Source organism: Myodes glareolus, chromosome 13, assembly GCF_982192425.1.
Source record: "Myodes glareolus chromosome 13, mMyoGla1.1, whole genome shotgun sequence".
Classification (NCBI taxonomy): Eukaryota; Metazoa; Chordata; class Mammalia; order Rodentia; family Cricetidae; genus Myodes; species Myodes glareolus.
This window is the reverse complement of record NC_142038.1, coordinates 25,559,607-25,573,505: the sequence shown is the minus strand read 5'-3', so window position 1 is coordinate 25,573,505 and position 13,899 is coordinate 25,559,607.

Sequence of the window (13,899 nt, the reverse complement as noted above, 5' to 3'; positions counted from 1 at the left end):
TAACTCAACAAAACCAAGACATAGACGATAGCAATTTTTTTAAAACCATAGCTGCTTTGTGTGTAGAAATCCAGGAGTATATACTCAAGGGAATTTTTCCGCAAGGCTCTGAGCTGCCGGGGACACACAACACAGGCCAGGTGATGGTGGCTCTTGTAGAAGAGCGCCATCTGCTGGCAAGGGTTCGTTTATACTCTGTCTCAGCATCGGGACTGAAATTAAAACCAAATCAAAGGCAGGTAAATGTGCTGACGTCAGTAACATTTGCCTTTTATTGCCCTCTCTTTAAGTCACACTGCCCCACTTTATGCTTATACTCAGCCCTTTGTAGATGTGGAAAACTCTGAATGTTAAAACTGTAGGGACTGATGGTTAAACAGCAGCTCCAAGTTCTAGGAAGGCTTTTGAAATCTGTGTTTAGTGCGCACATTGGTGTTTTAAAAATCTTTATATGACTACATATAAAGATTCATATAAAGAGATTCTCTTTCTCTCTTTCTCTCTCTCTCTCTCCTGCCCCCGTGTGTGTTCGTGTGTGTGTGCGCGCGTGCACATGTGCATGTGTATAATATTTTAAACCTAGAACTGCATTGAAAGAATATCTGAGAACCACTGGGGCATGGGAATCCCCATCTCTGTAGTATCCGTGGGCAGAGTTTTGGCTGTGGAAGCTCAGAAAGGTAAGTAAGTCTTCCTCACATTAGAGTAAATAAAAGTACAAGCCCTTTTTTTATTATAATTGATTTGTTCAATTAAAATATTTCTTGAACTAATGATATGAAAGGTTGTTAAAACTTTACTTGATAGTCATAATGGTGCACACCTTTGATCCCAGCACTCAGAAGGCAGAAGCAGGCAGATCTCTGTGAGTTCAAGGCCAGCCTGGTCTGTTGCGTGAGATCCAGAACAGCCAGGCCCATACAGAGAGACCCTGTCTTGAAGACAAAACAACCAAAGCTTTACCCAATAGTCTTTTTATACAACTTTTAAAAATTACTTTATTCTGTGTATAAAATAATGGATGTTTCTTATTACCGACCTCACTGGAGTCCTTAATAAACTAGCATTCTTTAAATATTTAATCATTTGTCTTTGGCAAAAAGAATAGTAAAGCCCTGATGTTCCAAACTTGGTGTATTTATTCATTTTTTTCATTTCAGAGAACATATTTAGTATGAAAATAGAGTAAAATGGAAGACTCTAAACGTCTCAGTTTTGGATGGTCTTCTGTGTATTGATAGTTATTTAATTGCTTTTATATATGAATTGTGTGAAGTTTTTGCTCCCAAATAAGTCACACACATAGGCTTATTCTTAGTTATGAATTCCCAGTCTTAGCTTGCCTTGTTTCTTAACAGCTTTTCTTAAATTATCCCGACTACCTTTTGCCTCTGGGCTTTTATCTTTTTCTATGTCTGTATACCTTTCTTTACTTCTTTCTCTGGAGCTTGCTGTGTGGCTGGGTGGCTGGCACCTGGTGTCCTCTCCTTGTTCTCTTGCTCCCCCTCTTCCTCGGTTCTTCTTCTATTTACTCTCTCTGCCTTCCAGTCCTCCCTATCCTTGCTCCTGCCTTTCCACTGGCTGTTCAGCGCTTCATTAGACCATCAGGTGTTTTAGACAAAGAATCACAGCTTCACGGAGTTAAACAAATACGGCATAAACAAAAGCAACACACCTTAAAATAATATTCCCCAACAATGAATGGCCACAGTGTCAGTTTCTGAAAACATGTTTTTGTCTCCTATATAAGTTGATACTTACTAAGAAAATGTATAATTTTAATACATGATTTCTAGAATTTTGATCTTGTGGCTTCAGTACTTCTAGCTTCATTCATGACTTAGCTCTTTAATCTTGAAGGGACTTTTCTCTTGAGGTGGGCTCTTGTAACTGGACCGCTTTCGGTTACTGTGAAATGGCCCTTGCTTGGAAAGCTGTGCCTTTCACTTGGATGCACAGACCGTAGAAATAAAATGATTCAAGCTAGATGAAATTTAATACTCTAAAACTTTTGTCATCTATTCTTAAATTTAAATGACCACTTTTTTTTCAGCACAAAGATAACTAGTAAAATGTGATGTTCCTAAAGTGCAGGTCTTTTTTAAAGATAGTAAATTCTCAGCTCTCAGTTTGTAAGTGGTATCAATTGTCTAGAACGTGACTAACCCCCAATCATTGGTATGATCATTACTTCTCTTTACTGAGGGCACAGTTGCTTCCTGTCTGATTCTGACTCCTGAACTACTCTAGGCATCTTTGCAATTCTGGTCAATAACTCTAAGGTTTTGGTAGAGTCAGTGAAGAAATTTTAGGTCCAAAAACTTGAGAGATAGCCAGAACTAGACTAAACTTGTTCCAATTCTGAAGTGCTCTTTTGGAAGAGGAGACTAGGAGCCCAGGATCTTGGCTTCAGTGACTATGAACTATGAACTATGTTGGCTTTGTCTTGGTTGGAAGAAACTTAGAATTTTTGTCCATTTTGTTTAATTTCTGGCGGCTAATCAGCTCTTTGTCTCTAGTTCCCATATCTCTTTCACTTAAAATAACTAATAGAAGTACATTTTTCTACATGACTCAAAGGATAACAGTAACAGGCATTGGTTTTCTCTGAAATGTTAGAAATCCCACAGATGTCTCAGTCCTCATAATTATACTTTGGACTTGAGATTAATTAAAAATATTTTTAGACATCCCTCTGTGCTGTTAGATAGGATAATGTGTGGACCATTTGTAGCTTGATTTACACTTGTCTATTATAAAAACAAAGAATCACATTTAATTCTTTTTATTTATGATGAAATTGTCTTAAGTGCCAATATGCAGTCTTTATTAAGTGAATTAGTAAGAGTCACGTCAACTTGGATGAAAGCCAATTTTGAGATTGTTGCAGTTTCTTTTAATTGGACTCAGTATCTGTTCCTTTAATTTAATTGCATTATAATGGACTTAGAGTGAAACCCATTATTTCTAGTGGCCATTTCTACAGTCTTATAATCATCACTACCATTATAATGTAGAATACTTCCTGGTACTCTTTCTCACTTAGCCTAACCACAAACTGATTTTGTCCTTGCCTTATTTCTTTAGTATATTGAAAAATCGATTAATAGCTGAGTTAGTTCAAGGCAATTAGAGATTTAAATCTTAGGAAGTCATTTTACAGATTTGTTTGTTAAATGTAACTGGAGAAGGAAGAACCAGGGGCAAGCCCTGTGCACAAATAGTATTCTTGTTTCTTGAGACATCTACGCTAATTATTAAGGTGAGATTGTCTGACCAGTTAAAAAGTTGAGAAAATACCGGACCAAAGCAAGACCGAAAACGAGCAGGAAAAACTCCAAATTCTGCATCTCCGTGTCTGATATTAAAGCTCTCTTCAGATCGCTGACTCTTTTCAATTTGATGTTAACACACCTCTCTCTCAAGGACTGGTTCACAACCAGCCTACCGTGCTCCTTGGCAGGTATCCCACAGCTCCGGCATCTCTAACATCCAGGAGTCTTCAAAGCAATCCAGACGTTACCTTCACAGCTTCATGAAATGGCTGGTCATTACTCTCTTTATTCTGTTTAGCATCAGACATTTCTTTAAACTTTTTATATCCTTGAGCACAATATTTAGCTCCATTCCACTTCCTTTTCTCCTCAAACTGTATATTTTGTATTTTTTCCTTGCTCAGCTTGCTCCTTTTCATTATAGATCTGCACAAGAGTGACCACAAATAACTATACAACACAGGCAATGCTAGGCTGTGTTGAAATCTCCTCTGCCAATGCCATTAATCTAAAACTCTTCAATTCAGCCTCAATCAGATTTTTCTGAACAATGGTATAAAGTAGTCACTTTATTTGCCAAAATATTGCAAAAACAGTTTCTAAGTCACTATTTCCAAGCCAAAAATACTAATATTTTTCTCCTTTAAAATATCTTGAGTCAGACCATCATAATCTACATTGCTTTCAGCAACACTGTCTTTCATGTTCCTACTAGCATTTCCCATTAAGGTCTGCTTAATATGTTCATCTACTTTCCTAGTCCAAAGTCTACATTCTACCAACAAGCAGCATGGTCAGGCCTGTCACATTAATACCCCATTCCTGGTACCAATTTCTTTCTTAGTTGGTGTTCTATTGTTATGAAGAAACACCATGACCATGCTAAGTCTTATAAGGGAAAGCATTTAATTGGGGTTTGCTTACAGTTTCAGAGGTTTAGTCCATTGTCATCAGGTTGGGGAACATGGCACCTTGCAGGCAGATATGTTGGAACTGAGAGTGATACATATTCATAGTGTACAAAAAGATTGTTCCACAACAATAGAACATTCCACATCTAGATCCACAGGTAGCAGGAAGAGAGAGACTCTAGGATTGGCATGGGAGTTTGATGCCTCAAAGCCCACCGAGTGACATGCTTTTTCCAATAGGGCCACACCCCCTAATCCTTTCAAATAATTCCACTCTTTGGTGACCAAACATTCAAATCAGTGAGCCCATAGGGGATATTCTTATTCAAACCACCAAACCCACTGAATCACCTGATCAACTTCTCCCAACATATTTAAAACAAAGAGTATTTTGCCAATTTTCCTCTGAATATAGACAAAAGGATTTTTGAAGAATTTTTAAATTCTGTTCATGAATAGTTCACATTCAAAGAAACCTGTGGGGGGAAAAAAAGCATGTGGCAACACTTAAGCAATCTTTGTGCCTTTTCCCTGTCATTCCTTGGCACAGACACCCTATCAGAATGTGTTTGGAGGAACTTTCCAACACCTGGAAAACTTTATTGGATGATGAATCCTCCTCATCCCGATGGCTGGTCTTCTTGTCCTTGGGAGCATCTGAACTGTCTGACTGCAAGTTCTTACGGCAGCCATTGTCTGATGCCTTGGAGCGTCAAGTGACTATCAGCCCCTAGGCTCCTCCCTTGACAACAGCCTTGGGTAGGATACAGAACTTCCCAGCGCATCAGCTGCAGCCCTGCAGCTGAGAGGAATTTTTTTTTGCACTGTCATCTAAGAAGCACTTGATTTGTTTCCACATCTGGGCTGAGAATGAGTGCAGACATTTTTGGCATTTGCACTTGCATTTCCATTCCTTTTACTCCGTACCAATGATGGTCACTGGTGGAAGTTTTAGTTTGGAAGAATGGGCTTACCACTTTCTAAAATGAGAGCTGATTTTGCATTGTGAACATACAGCTCATGCCTTCCTCGTATCCTTTTAGACACTTGCAATCTGTTATTGTTTTTACATGGCTATTCTGACAAGCCTGTTGAGGCTGCAGGAGGTCTGCTCCTTTGTGTAAATTTAGAATCTAAATCTTCAAAGGGGTGTCAGCTTTTATGTGAGTATTCTTGAAGTAAATGATGCCTATGTGTTTTTCTTTCTTGAATTTGTGGAGATGTTTGCATGCTCAGATCTTGCTATTGCTAGAACTTTAAGTATTGTCTTGTATTTACTCAAATAGACTATGACAAAGCTGAGATACTCAGTATGGACAAACATGTTCCAGGAGGAATTTGTGGAACTTGTGATTTTAGTAGGGTCAGAAGAGGGGGTATTGACGTCACAGTCAGGCTGTCAGTTGGCGACTCTGTTTATCTATATTAAATCAAGTTGTGTAAAACTCGAGAATCAGCAACTGCTAATTACAAACTAGTAGGGATAAATGTGTCTTTGAGTGTAAAGCCCTTTTCTTCCCTGATCCTTATATATGGAGGCCACTGAAATACTTAGAATATAATACTGTAGACTGGTTCTTATTTCTAGAGAGACGTGTGTGGAATGATGCATTTAGATTGCCACACATATGTTCCTCTCTTTCTCTTCTCAGAAAGGTGTTAGGGGTTGCCTTAGTTTTCAGTCATGGTGACAAAAACATTGTGATCACAGAAACTGACATAAGCAAGTCTTTAATTTGGGGCTCATGTTTCCAGGGGTTTAGAGTCCATGACCAGGATGGGCAGCGTGGCAGTAAGTAGGCAGGCACGGTGCTAAAGCAGTAGCTGAGAGCTCACATCTTGATCCATAAGCACGAGGCAGAGAGAGCTAATGTGGATTTGTACAGTTTTTTGGAAACTTCAAAGCCCACCTCTAGTGACGCACCACCTTCCACAGGACACACCCCCAAATTCTTTCTAAACAGTTTTACCAACTGGGGACCAAGCATTCAGACATATAAGCTTGTAGAAGCCATTCTCATTCAGACTACCTCAAGGGTTTAGAATCTTTTTCTAGTTATGTAACAAAGTGGCTCAAGTACAGTTCATTGCCAAGTGTCATTGAATATCCCAAACTCATATATGGGATTGTTTTCTGAGGCCCAGTGTATAGATGTCTGTCAACTAATTTTTGCCTTTTGAGGAACTTGAAAAATGTGTTAATGTTTCTTAAGCTTGTTGTGTATGAATGAAGGGAAAGTCAGGAGTCTCCTCTATCAGGATGTCTTAAAAAAGTTTTACTTGTGACATTTTTTGCCCTATAAATTTTCATTCATATAAGGTATATAGAAATAAAAAAATAGCTGTACAAATAAAACATTTGATGATAATAAGTTGCAAATAAATTTGTTTAAAAGTAATTATTTGAACATATAATTGTCCTATTTACTACTAATTAAGAAACATTGCATGCTAATAGATGGATATATATTTGTTTGTCTAACAGAATACAACTCAAATATATATTAATTTGATACTTAAATGCTCTGCTGGATGGTTTTACATCAGCTTGATACAAGCTAGAGTCCTTTGGAGTCCAACTGAGAAAATGCTCCCAGTAGTAGATTTGCCTGTGCACAAGACTGTGTTGCATTTTCTTGGCTGATGATTGATACAAGAGGGCTCTGGCTCAGTGTAGTTGATGCCACCCAGAATTAATTTATTTTTTAAGCTTGTTAATTTGTACAGGTTGTTTAGGCACTTCTTTGAAGCCTTCGCCTATTTGTGCTAGCTGTGCTGGGTATTATAAGGAAGCTGACTGAGCAAGCCATGAGGATCAAGCATTAAGCAGCACCCCTTTGTGTTCTCCTGCCTTTCAAGCTGTAAGATGAAATAAATGTTTTACTCCCCAAGTTGCTTTGATCATCATGTTTTATCATAGCAAATAGGAACCCAGATTAAAATAGAGATTGGTATCAAAGATTGGGATATTACTGTAACAGACTTGGCTATGTTTTGGAGAAGATTGTGAAAGGACTTTGAAATTTGGTCTGGTAAACTATTGAGTGCTCAGAGCTCCACAGGCTGTTCTGTGGGAGCGTGGAGGAAAATAATGCTGAGAGTGATGCGGATTATGGAGGCCTAGTTTTTGAAGTTTATAGTATGTTCTATTTTATGGAATTGTTGTGGGAGAATTGTCTGTAATCTGTCAATCATGTTTTAAATAAACACTGATTGGCCAGGCAGGAGGTGTAGGTGGGAAAACCAGACAGGAAGTGAAAATAATGCAAGGAGAGCAGGAGAATTCTGGGGAGGAGGAAGTTGATTCCTCCCACTCCTGCCCAGAACACCGAAGCAGCAGGATGTGAGCTGCCCCACTGAAAAAGGTCCTGAGCCACATGGCTAAAATAGATCAGAAAAATGGGTTAATCAAGATGTGAGAGTTAGCTAATAAGTAGCCAGACCTAATGAGCCAATCAGCTTTATAATTTACAGAGATCCGTGTGTGATTTTTCTCTGGGACTAAACAGCTGCGGGGCAGGGCGGGAAAGAAACCCCCAAACAAACAGGCTCCCCTCATGTTACATGGAACTAACCTAAAGTAACCTAAAGTAACCTAGTTACTTTAACTAGGCAAAGATGTATTACATTTGCTAATGTGAAATATTACTTTAACTATGCAAAGGTGTGCTTCATTTGTTTATGCTGCATTTGTTTAATTATGTAAAGATGTGTTGCTATTTTACCTTATTTGCCTAAGGCACCTGATTGATCAAATAAAAAGCTGGACAACCAATAACTGGGTAGGAGAGGGACAGGCAGGACTGGCAGGCAGAGAGAATAAGTAGGAGGAAAGAAGAGGGGAGGGAAGAGAATAAGAAAAGAGGAGAGAACATACCCCTGTCTGGGGACCATCCTCCAGCAGCACAGAGCTTTGATGGGGATGATGAGGCTAAGCTTCTCTAGCTAAAGGGGATTAAGGAAAAAGGCACTCACAGACTCTCTTGATGGTTTCCTTCTTTATTTCTTCTCTTTTTCTCCTTCTCTCTCTTTATTCCCTCTCCTCTGTCTCATGTTGTTTTATGGGTTTAATATCTCAACAGAATCTTCCAGGCAGTACAGAGTCAAAACAGTTGCGTCCCATTTTTCAAGTGAAGGATTATAGGTAAAAACATATTTTTCATCTTCCTCACATGACTAAAACACTTTATGTATTACAGCTGAAAAACAAATCATCCCAAGAACCCACATCCATTCATACCCAAGCAACTTGTTATAGATTAACCATGCGGCCAGCAAATGTTTTAGTCTGGTCTTTTACTGGCAGGTGGCATTTTGCAGTTACAAAGAAAGGGCCAATTATTTTATTATCTTGAAAGGTAATCTTATAAGGAATCTTAAAGGAATCACAAACCTAAACTTTTATATATGAAAAAGAATCAGTCAACTCTGCATTAAATCTTTAGGGTACATATCTATTCATTAATAGTTTTTTTTTTTACATCAGGAGACTGAGAACTGAAATGGGTATAAGAAATTAGAGGACCCTAAGAGAGACATACAAGGATCTAAATAGGAAGGAGAAAAAGACAAGTTCTCCTGAGTAAATTGGGACCACAGGAGAAGGGAGAGGGGAGGAAGGTAGGGGAGTAGAGGAAAATGTATAGTCCGATAAAAATAATAAAAAATGAAAAAAACAAATTAATCATCACATTTGATCATCAACTAAACCTAGCAAGGAGAGCATGTCAGCCGGTAATAATTGGGCTGCTTTGTTCTTGTTTCCTGTCCTCAAAGAGTTCCACATTCAACTGTGTGCCTTTCTAAAACTTTAGATTGTCTTCTTGGGTTCTTCACCTCAAAGTTATTTAACAAAAATATCTTAGTCTAACTGTTTTTATTTTCAAAGCTTTGTTTCAGCTGTGATGTACTCCAAGATCTGTGAGCACATCTCCCGACTTTAAGGTTGAAAGAATTTAAACTAGCTGGGCTACTGGGACTCAACTGTTGGTCATTAACTTGAGTTACAATCCATGCAGCTCCTTAGGTGAGACTCACAGACCTTGGCTTTGGAACATACCCTCATATTTATTTTTATTCATCAAAACGCTGTATACGCTATCATTATTATTATCAAATTAGACAGTACAGCTTAGAGAAGGGTTATCTTCTTGACAATCCACAGGTAAAAATGCCCAGTAGAACAGGGTGTTTCCAAGGAATAAACACACTATATTACAGGCAATGGAGCTCTCCCCATGCCCACTCAAACTGTGCTAGATACCAGAGAAAGACAGCCACAGCAAACATGTAAAGGCACAGCAGAAACAAAAGACTTCCTGGGGCCTGTAGTCCCGTGGCCTTGCCTAAATGAGACTGGCCCATCAGAGGTTTCCCTTCTGCTGGGCTGACACCGGGAACTTCAACTGCAACTCGCTGCTCCTCCGGCATGGCCCACAGCAAGAATGAGGGGGAAAGAGAGGAAGTTGCCTGGGGTCAGCTAGGCAGGCAGCTGCCAGCCAATCAGACATGGAGTAAAACATACAGAATAAAAGAAAGAAAGGTAAAAACCCCAGAGGCAAAACATAGATGAAGAAAAACAGGTTCATATGAGTTATAAGAGTCTGCAAGAAAGAAGCACAAGATACTGGGCATTCATAACCAGTAATAAGTCTCCATGCCATGATTGGGAGCCGGTTGGTGACCCAAAAGAAAGCCTGCTACAGTATTAGATTGTGACATTGATTAATATAACATATTAGGGACAACAAGAAGTGAATGATTACAGTTTAACATGGATGTGCTGACATGTCAAATTGACAAGGGATCAATTTTGCTGGGTAGACGGGACTGAGTCCTGCAGTAGCTTTTTGTGTAATTTGGTATGCCAATGTCTAAAATCTGTGCCCTGAAAGTCACTGTAACTCTAAAAGTTACATGGACACCTACTACTATGACTTATTTGTTTGAACTCCATGCATCTTTGTGTGTTTTATAGATATTGATTCTTTTCCATATTGTTTTAGATGCTCATAAAATTACTGCCTCAATCCAGAATACCAAGAAAAATGGAGGTGACCTGTGTCTTTGGCTGGAATCATCACCAAGAGAAGCTGGAGTTGAAGTAAGTAAAATACGGAATATGAGCAGAAAAAGTGTTTAACGTAGGGAGTGGGTATGGTGGCTTGTACCTTTCCACCCAGCATTTAGCTTAGCACAGATCTCTGTGAGTGAGAGCCTTGCTGTTATGTTAGTTTCCAGACCTTCCAGGGCTACACAGTAAGACCCCCCCCCCTCTCTCTCTTTCTCTCTCCATATATATGTGTGTGTGTGTCTCCATATATATATTATATATGATGTATATTTTATATAATGTATATGTGTGTATGTATGTGTGTATCTCGTGTATATATAATGTGTGTATATAATATGTATCATATATAATATCATATATATAATATGTGTGTATGTATATGTATGTATATACGTGTGTGTGTGTGTCTATAAAGAGGATGGGAAATATTTAGGACTGTTCCTCAGGAGCTAAACCCAGAGAAAAATGTAATTCCTCTCTGTGAATTTTGATATAACTGAGAATACATTTGACATCCTCAGCATCTTACTCTCCATAGTAAAAGTCAGGGTTCTTAGAGTCATTTTCCATAGATTCTGCTGTGGCTACCTTCCACACAAAAGACACTATTAGAATCACATAAAGAAATGGCACAATGGTACTCAGTGAATACTGAAAATCCTTTGTCTAATTAGAGCCCATGCCATAGCTTATGCTTTAGGAGACCCCAGGCACTAAATGGAATGTATGTCAATGGTATTCTGTAACAATTAATGCTTCACTAAAAGAATAAACATGGGGTAGAAGTAGCAGCAATGTAGAAACTGAGACACATTTGAATAGAAATCATATCTAGCTAGACATCAGAAAATAGGGGGAGATTTAAAAATAGTTCTGACTCAGGACAGAAATACAGATAGCACAGAAAATTCTCCAGAACTGAACTCCTATGAACAGAGCACCTGTGAGAATACTTTAACAGAAACCACAGCACAGCAAAAAAGAGACCTCTCATGTATTATTTGAAAAATGGTGCAAATGTAAGAACTGTAACGAAGTTTTCTACTACAAGCCAAAATTAACTCTGCACCAGAAAACTCACACAAGCAAGCAGCCCAATGAAAATAAGAACCCAGGAGAATCTTCCCCAGGAAGTCGCAGCTCCTTCACCATGAGAGCGCTCACACAGGCGAGAAGCCACCTGAGCACACAGAACGCAGGGAGGCTTTCTCTCGTGTGCTGCATCTTTCTCAACATGAGAGGATGCACACAGGTGAGAAACTGTTGGAATGTCAAAGGGCTTTCTCTCAGAAGTCAGAGCTTTACTGGATCTAAACATTCACTCAGATTCCCATCCAGGATGGGCAAGTGATATCTTCTCCAATGCGTTTGCAATAATACGCTTGCCAATTGCTTTGTTTTCAAGATACCACCCCTTTCAACTTTTGACTTGATTGCTTTTCTTTGCTAGTCTAGATTGTTTTTGGGGGGAAAGGAATAGAAATCTGTATAAATTTGAATATCTGACAAAAGTAAGAATCATTTTACTTTAACTTGAGGAAGATAATTTTACAGCTTTGGTCAAAAGTAAAAGCAAACATTTGATATTTTAATGATTATCATTCACCAATTTTTCCATATTCAAATCCTTTTTTTGTTGCTGTTGTTAAAGCAGCAGGAATTTATTCTCTCACAATTCTGAAGACTGAAAGTCCAGCATACAGGCTCAGCACTGGAATCAGCTTAACACTGGAAGGCAACAGAAGCCATGGACATCAACACAGACCATGGCTACCGTAGGACCAGGGACCCCCCTGATCCTTGGCAGCAGGCCAACCTGGACATCATCATAGCACCAGCTGGCAAGCAGGCCTGCCCCTCAGTCTGCCCCTCACCACCATTGCCATGAACCCAGAGGGTAAGAAGACCTGCCCCTCAGTCTGCTCCTCACCGCCATGGCTGTGGATCCAGAGGGCAAGCAGGCCTCCAACGCCTGCCGACTCCTCGCCATAGTAATTCCTTCCTTTCTGCATCTTTCCATAGCACATGAAGGATTCCATTTCTCTTCCAGTTCTCCCCTATGTGTTTCCTGTTTTAATAAGGCCCACATATTCGGTGCCTTGTATCACCGTGTGGGCCCTGGCTGTCTTCTTGCCAGCTGGCGCCCGGAAGACATTGGGTGGCTGTCTTCCCACCGAGCCCCCAACTGAGCCGTTGAGTATCAGGCAGGGCGTCTCCATATTCAAATCTTAAGGCACTGAAGCACTGTTTTGAACACACAGACCAGATGAAGTTTCCTATCTCCAGCACCAATAGGCTTCTAGACTGTTCTTTGACATGCTCTTACTCAAATGAAATAGATCTTAATGAATTTGTATATTTAACAAAGCTAGCCAATTTGACTCACATTCTTGGTAGATTTAAGTTGGTCTCTTTGGTCAAACATTAATTTCTAAAAGAATTTGAGGGAAATGAGAGACATTATTTTGAAACGAATTTACTTCTTAATTTAGCCAACAGTTGAATAAACTGTAATTAAACTAATAAATAAAATCAGAAAAATGAAAGCAATAAATAAAATGGAAATAGCAAAAAAATAGTCTATTTTAAATTACTGTCTGCATTTTCATCGATATAAGTAAATAGTAATGCCATGTATATATGAACCAAATAGGTTTTTGTCAAATACGATATATTCAGGCTGGATGGTGGTAATACATGCCTTTAATCCCAGCACTCTGGAGACAGAGGCAGGAGGATCTCTTTGAATTTGAGGCCAAGCTTGTTTAAGAGTGAGTTCCAATACTGCCGGGACTACACAGAGAAACCCTGTCTTGAATAAACAAAAACAAACAACAAATAAATAAGAAAGAAATATTAAGATCAATTCAAAAATACCAGAAGAACAAAAACAATTTGGAATAAAGTATCAGTTGCAATAAAGTACTTAAAAATTAACTACAAAAATTTAAGGCCAGGTTACATTTAATGAATATTTGGACAGTAAGTTTCTATTGCTAAAATAAAAATAAATTGATCATGTAGTTTCTTTGTAAAAATGTTGACCTTGCAAAAAACGTAGCGCATGAAAGGTACATGGTAACACGTAGAAGAACATTTCAGACATACTGGCACTGGGAATAAGCAATTCTTTTATATTCTCAAAATTCTGAACTCAGAGACTCAGGAAGAATCTCTATGCTGTTATGCCAAAGCAGTCCTGGTTTTCTCATCACAGTGCTGTTCCTAGTGAAACGTGGGTGCCTCTTTACACATCACCCCTATGGCTGATGCTGAAAACACGGCTTCTCCATGTTCCACTTCTCAGAGTCAACACACAGATGCTCTCGGGATGCAGTTTTCCTCCAGGCAGGAAAAAAAAAATCAATAAATCACATGGGTCTCATACTGCTATTTGCTTAATTATAAATAAATAATTTTGCAAGTGAAAGAATATTTAATTTGAAACAGATGCTTGGGTGCCTGGAAAGAATTGTGAGTTCTTTCCTTCTTCCTCCAAACAAATACCAAGTATGGGTGGCTTCGGGATTTTTTTTAAAATGTCTTCCAGCCTTGAAGCTGTTATGGTGAGCACAGCTGCTGCTGGAGCCGCCGTTAAAATATTCATTGTCATTTGGAATGAAAGACACGGTTCAAAGTT